At 33.1% G+C, this 7,500-nt stretch overlaps 1 long non-coding RNA gene across 1 annotated transcript in view; it reads left to right on the top strand.

The window, feature by feature from the left end:
• Positions 1-7,500, top strand: part of LOC144960083 (uncharacterized) — a 197,436-nt gene that overhangs the window by 180,833 nt on the left and 9,103 nt on the right. Inside the window, exon 9 of the long non-coding RNA XR_013642752.1 lies at positions 6,616-6,915. This is a non-coding gene — a long non-coding RNA (uncharacterized LOC144960083). The remainder of the gene's footprint in view (positions 1-6,615; positions 6,916-7,500) is intronic.

The raw sequence follows: 7,500 nt of genomic DNA, 5'->3' as shown, positions 1-7,500 counted from the left end.
ACAGTCCAGCGAATAGTTCTGCTCGACATAATAATAAAATAATTGGGGGGGGGGGGGGGGGGGGGGGGGGGGGGGAGGTGAAAATGAATACAAAGTTGCAAAAAAGTTACTAAAACTTTCGTATTTCTGACAATTCAACTTTAAACTCCTTTTAATGGTATCTGCTTCATTCTGACATAATAAATCGAGTTGGGGGGGGGGGGGGGTAGATCAAATTTGTGACATGTGCTTCAAAAGAGTATAATATCGGGTTGATTTAAATGGTAAAAATTGAATTTATGGTTTTAAAAAAGTGATACAAGACTGGAGTTCCCTTTGAGCCAAATTTCAGTAAATTATCGTCTTTATTGAGAGGGGGGAGATAAGCAATATTGCGTAATGTATTATATATTTTCCTTAAATGTATGAAATACAGGATCTAAACGAGTGATAATATAGCGGTGCACCCAATCTGGGTCAAAGTAACGCAGACACGCTATATCAAATACAATTATAATTGTTTCTTTCCCCCCTCTCTCTCTCTCTCTCTCTCTCTCTCTCTCTCTCTCTCTCCCTCCCCCTCCCTCTCTCGTCCGATCTTCTGTGCAGTTGCTGTCGTAGTCATCTAGGGGGACGCCGGCAAGTCACGGTGCAAAAATAACTGCAAAACACATTATTTAATTTGAGACGTGTAGTAGCGGTGGTTACGTCGTTATTTTGTCGAGTTGTTGCACATTGCACATTGCATGCACAAATAGAACAACACATTGCACAAGAGGCAGACGAGACAAACACACACACACACACACACACACAATTTGTACACACACACACACACACACATGCATACGCACACACACGCACACACACTCGAACAAGACACAGCAGATTGCAAATTCTGCTGTCGTAGCGTCTGCCCTCGTACCACATTTTGATTTAGTTGTCATTAGTCATTACACGGGACAAAATTTCATAATAATTACGATAATGTTTTAGATTGATAATAATGATGACGATAATCACAACGATGATGACGATGCCGGTAGTGGTAATAGTAGTAGTCGTTGTAATAGTGATGATGTGTTCTATTTTTATTTCCTTTGTGATGCTTGTCGATTTGAAGACCCAGGGTAATTCTTTATATCATTGATATCTTAAATTTCTTTGTTTAAAATGCTCGGCACTGTGTAGTCTAGAATTTGTTCACAGCGGTCACAGTTTAAAAAAAAAATTATTTTATTAGATATTTATTTCCATACGGAACTGTGTTTATATTTCAAATACAAAACTTTATCTAAAAACGGTGACCAATTCTCTCAAGATTAATATTGTGTCTGTATGAACTTAAAACTTAAGATTATATTTAGCGTGTAATACAATTCGAGTTTAAGTAAATGCCTTCATTAGGAAGATTGAGTTAATTAATTAATTAATTGATTATTATTATTTATTATTATTATTATTATTATTAATTATTATTATTATTATTATTATTATATTATTATTATTATTATTATTATTATTATTTATTATTATTATTATTATTATTATTATTATTATTATTATTATTATTATTATTATTATTATTATTATTATTATTATTATTATTATTATTATTATTATTATTATTATTATTATTATTATTATTATTATTATATTATTATTATTATTATTATTATTATTATTATTATATTATTATTATTATTATTATTATTATTATTATTATTATTTATTATTATTATTATTATATTATTATTATTATTATATTATTATTATTATTATTATTATTATTATTATTATTATTATTATTATTATTATTATTATTATTATTTATTATTATTATTATTATATTATTATTATATTATTATTATTATTATTATTTATTATTATTATTATTATTATTATTATTATTATTATTATTATTATTTATATTATTAAATATAAGGGTAAAGGGTGATTTAGGCCAACTGATATTTTAATACCTAATAATTAAAATTTAATCATAAATAAACCGGGAATTTATTATTTTTGTATAAGCATTATTTTGAATCTGTTCACAGAGGAAGAATTTTTCGTTTCATAGTGGATACTGTTCAAAACTTTTACAGCTTTGTTAATAAAAAAAAACACACACACACAAAAAACAACAACAAACCCTTATGTTAGTTTTGTATCTGTCAATATAGTGTTTGAACCCGTCTCCTCTGGTAATTTTTGTACTCGAGAATGAAAAAAAAAATCAGAAGGATCCAAATCAACCTCATTATGGACTAATTTGTGACCCTTCGCCTCAAAACGGTATTAAGTCGGGATTGTTAAGATGGTGAAAATCGAATTTATAGCCAGAAATATCAGACTTGTGTTGAGTTTGTATGTTTTATTGAGGAGAATGGATACCATATTATTTTACGGTGCTAATGCCAACACTTTATATTTTTTGACCACTTTAACATTTAATTCGGCTGTTAAGCATATGGTTCGTTCCGACATAATACCGTTTTGAGACGATTGGTCACATTTATTCAATTGAATTAGGTCTCCCCCCAATTCTCCTATATTTAAAACCAGGTAAGTCCAAATACTGTAACATACCATGATATGAAAGGCCGTCAAAGGCAATTAACCCTTTTGTTTCCCTTCTTTGGACATTTTCAATGATAATAGATTACCTTTTGTATATTGGACTCCAAATGCAATTGTCATATTCAAGGATTGGCTGTAGGGGAGATTTGTTAAAATTTATAAAAATACATTCGTCAGGACTAAACAAATCTTCTGTAGATCACACCCATCATTATATTAGCCCTGTTAATACAGTCATTAAAGTAAATTAAAATATAACTTTTTGTCAAAAATGATCCCAAGATCCTTTTCAGAATTCGAGAAACGTCAGTAAAATACACATAACACCGGTTGGTTCTTCCAATATGCAAAACTTTGCATTTATCAACATTAAAATCTAACTGCCACATTTCAGACCAATGGAATATTTCAAATATATCATGTTGTAATTTATCATAATTTCGAGATGATTCATATATTTTTGTATCATCTGCAAAGAATTTACATGAATAATCAATAGCAAATCATTGATGAAAAGAATATAAAACAAGACACTACCTTGGGGAACCCCACTTAAAAGATTTAAACACTGAACATTCCTCATGTTACCCTTTGCTTCCTGTTCTAAAATAAATCTGAATCCATTTTTTACAAGTTTCTATTTATCCCTTATGATTTTAGTTTTTGTAAAAGTCTCTCATGAGGAACAGTGTTAAAAGCCTTTCTAAAATCCAAATATAAAACGTCTATCCTAGTTTTCAATTACCTCTCGCAGTTGCGTTACACAAGATGGTTTTTTTCTAAATCCATGTTGACATTTACTTAACATATTATTCTGATCAAGAAAGTGTACAATGCTAATTTTAATAAGCGATTCAAGGACCTTTACATAATATACATGTTAAACGTATTGATCTGTAGTTACTAGGTTCATTCCTGTTGCCTTTTTTGTGAATTGCTGTGATATTTGCAATCTTCCGGTCATCTGGAAGAAACCTCCGAAGAAAGAGATTTATCAAAAATTATAGAGAGCGGAGTAGGTATTTCTGTCAAAACCTCTTTCACAAGAGATAATATCTGGTCTATAAATAATAAATAGTTTTTCTTCTTCAATAGATTGCATTTACTGCATTTTGGAATTGAGAGTTGAGGGGTTTACGTGGGATTGATAGGTGTCATAAGGATACATCTCAGTTTAAAACTAACGTTGATATGTCAGCGTCAAATATTAGCTTTCTGTTGAATGTAAAATGATTGCGCCTAATATTTTATTTAATAGTACGAAACAAACAGATAACTTTTAATATAAAGAAAAAAAAAACAAAAATAAAACTTAGAGAGTAAGTTTATTTTGTTTTTGTTGTTGTTGTTGTTGTTGTTTTTTTCAATCGCTTAACAGAAAATCATATATATATATATATATATATATATATATATATATATATATATATTATATATATATATATATATATATATATAATATTGCTCCATTGCCTTACGTTACCTGGCATTATCTTGATCCCTTTCACAATCACAAGGTTGTGTTTTATCCCGTCAAAAATTTTGAGACAATGTACAGGCGTCTTAAAAGTTATATTTCAACATTATCCTCCAGGAAAATTCAGTCTATATTGTCAGTGCCTTGTATCCTTTCTTTTCTATTCTTCTATATTAAAAAAATAATTGAATTCCAAATGCACTTTATACGAATGTCCCTGATCGCTTCAAAATATATTTACTTAGAAGCTATTTTTAAAGAATAATCTATTTTCAAATAATTATTTTTATTAGCATAAATAAACCAACGAAAATTATAAATACGAAAAAAAACCCAAGAAAACAAACAAACAAACAAACAAAACAAACCAACAAAAAACAAAAAAAAAAAAAAAAAAACCCCAACAAAAACAAACAGCAAGACACAAACATTAGCTGCGCTCACGCACACAGACACACACACGCGTACACACTTGAGCTTAACCAAACTTGACCTTTTATATAGCTCAATATCCACTAAACCTGCTCAAAGTGCTTTACACAGATAATCACACACACACACACACACACACACACACACACACACACCCCACGCAAACCCCCCCCCTCAAAAACCCAAAAACCAAACCAACAGAGCAACAAAGAACAATCCAGCCCGACCACAAATATTATGTTGATTGCCGCCTTTGCGTGGACAGTCATCTTGCTATCGGGATTCTTTTACCATACAGGTATGACCCGATTTGAGTCCTTGCGGTTGCACGTGTAAAATCACATAACTAATACCCCCTCTCACACACACAAAAACACACACACACACACACAGACGCGTACACTCACATACACATACACAAACAAACATATTATACAGACACAATCCCTCACATGGCGGGTCTACCACAAAAATGTTTGCTGTTGCATTCATATTGAATTCAATTCAGCTGTCGCCAAGATTAGCACACTGCACTTAGTTTTAAACCGCTAGGATTAACATGTCACTGCACACGATGTGCAAATGATATTGCATACCCAATACAGGCCTATAATTTATACATATTTGACCTGTTTATTTATCAGGAATTCGCCTTCCGTGATTCAAATTTTTGTTTACAAATCAACATTTTGACAACAGTTTCAGATGAAAATGGTTTAAGATTATGGTCAGAATAAATACACTCGAGCGCGGTTTCCTCGAACTCCTTGAGACATGCAAAGAAAGTTTGAGGGAACCGTAGTTCGAGGTAACCGTGCCTTGCCATAACGACTTGATGGGGAAGAGGGGGTGGGGGGGGGGGGGGGGGGGGGGAGCAGTGTAGCTCAGCCGTATAGACTTTGCTACTCACCCGAAAATCCATCGCGTTATGTGGCTTTCAGCAAGCCACCTCTCCCTAGCTTAATTTGCGGCGCTGCGCTGCTCTGCGGTTGACACTTGTATTATCCCAGTCTTCCCTGGAATAAATTATAGACCCTAAGACAAATTTCCGTTTGAGTATGTCAAAAAAGGTAACTTTATTATTTATTTACTTTATTGTTGTGGTAGATGACTTTATACATGACATAACATGTTTCAAGCTGTTGGTGTATGTGTGTGTGTGTGGCGGGGAGAAGGGGGGGGGGGGGGAAGGGATGGGTTGCTGTATCACAACATTCATTTCCCGTCGACGAAGTCAATAATTAGCAAATCATGGCGCGTGTCATTTCAGTTAATGGCGGAGTGATAAGAACAAGCAGAGAGGTGTCGGTTATGCGAAACGGCGATGGAGTGTGTGAGAGGCTGAATGTGTTTGCGTGTGTATCATGTTGTATATACACAACTACCGTGTAGTTAGATACACACGATAAACACATAAGTAACTGTCAATGCCACGGTAAATCATCAGATTTTGAAATCACCAGGCGCATTTAAAAAACCTTTTAATTAATAATATTTTTTTTTAATGTTGGCTCGATGGAAATTAGTTCGCGGGAGGACTGAAATGATAACAAAGAATAATAAGGAAACATTTCGAGACATTCTAACGAGTTCGAGTAAACCGTGCAGAGGTGTAGATACAATGGAATTCTGATAATGGCGACACCACCGGACATGAAAGATTGGTTGACTTTAAGCAAGGTTGACCTCATCCACTATCAACGGAACACACTTAGATAAAGAATAAAAACATCTGGGATTAACAAGAGGTGTTGATTTTAAGCAGACGTTGACTTTAAGAGTGTTGACTTTATACGGTTTCCACTGTATTATAATATGACCAAATCTAACAATTTAGATGAATTCTGATGCATTTTAAAGTAACAACCCATAAAAAAACTATACCATGGGAATTATAAATTAGTGGTTCATGCATATCATTCATTATCTTTTAAATTCGTTGTTTTAGGGGGCCCCGATAGCTCAGTCGGTAGAACACTCGCTTCACATACATATATAAATGTATTGATGCTATGCGTTTAAGTGAAATACTCGCAACATCCCCCCAGCCAGATTTAACATATCAACACACAAAACGGTGTGCAATCGTTAACGTTTATAGTCCGCTTGATATTATTATGCTGTCTAAAAATAATAACAAGGAGCTGAACGACATCAAACTCGTTCCATCTATATGAATATATTATTGATGATCTGAAACGTTATTCTCTCTTTCTCTTTATTTTCACAGACTCCAACGGTGGGCTCCAAGCGTCAAACAGTGAAAACACAGACCGTCTCATTTGTATTAATTTCTCATCCCAATCCAAGCACTTGTCATCTATCTATTTCTATACAAGCTACACTGTAAATGTGTTTGTTGAGGACACCGTTAGCGACGGAAAGACAGAAAAAATAGCTTTCTCTAAAATGGAGACACGTACTCAGGATGGCACTTATATTATGTGAGTATATTATATTATAGTATGATATTACTTTGTAGAAAACAGATTGATTTGTTATGATAATGATAATCGTCCGAGTGAGATACGGTGTCCAGATGATACTGTTTAGTGGCCAGGGGGAAAAAATGGGATTTCGAAATTTGCAAAATTAATTAAGCTCCATCCAAAGCAAATATTTGAATTTTGAATGAGAATTAATGTTCTTTGTTTGGAGAAGAATGTAGGACATTACGTTTTTGCCAGCACAAGATATTCCATAAAAAGTATGGGGATCCGGCCATCTCCTTGAGGTGTTCCGTCATTATCTCATGATGTAATTATTTCTGGGATGTTATTGAATTGTGTTTGTTGTTTTTTGTTTATTTAAAAAAAATTCGAGTGTTGTCCCATTTTCATTGACTGTAACTGTAATGCCGTTACAATTTCCTTTATCTATTGGGGTGGTCAGACAAACATTTGATGCACGTTTTTGGTCTAGTGATTTCAGACTGAGACAGGGTATAGGCTCGAAAGACAAATTTCCCCTTGGGGGAAGAATATATCTATCTATTTATCTAATCTCTCTCTCTCTCTCTCTCTCTCTCT

The sequence above is a fragment of the Berghia stephanieae genome, chromosome 14, assembly GCF_034508935.2.
Source record: "Berghia stephanieae isolate SIO BIC M18660-M18661 chromosome 14, UCSD_Bste_1.3, whole genome shotgun sequence".
NCBI lineage: Eukaryota > Metazoa > Mollusca > Gastropoda > Nudibranchia > Aeolidiidae > Berghia > Berghia stephanieae.
Note: the sequence above shows the minus strand (reverse complement) of the source record. Positions and strands in the feature narration are given on the sequence as shown.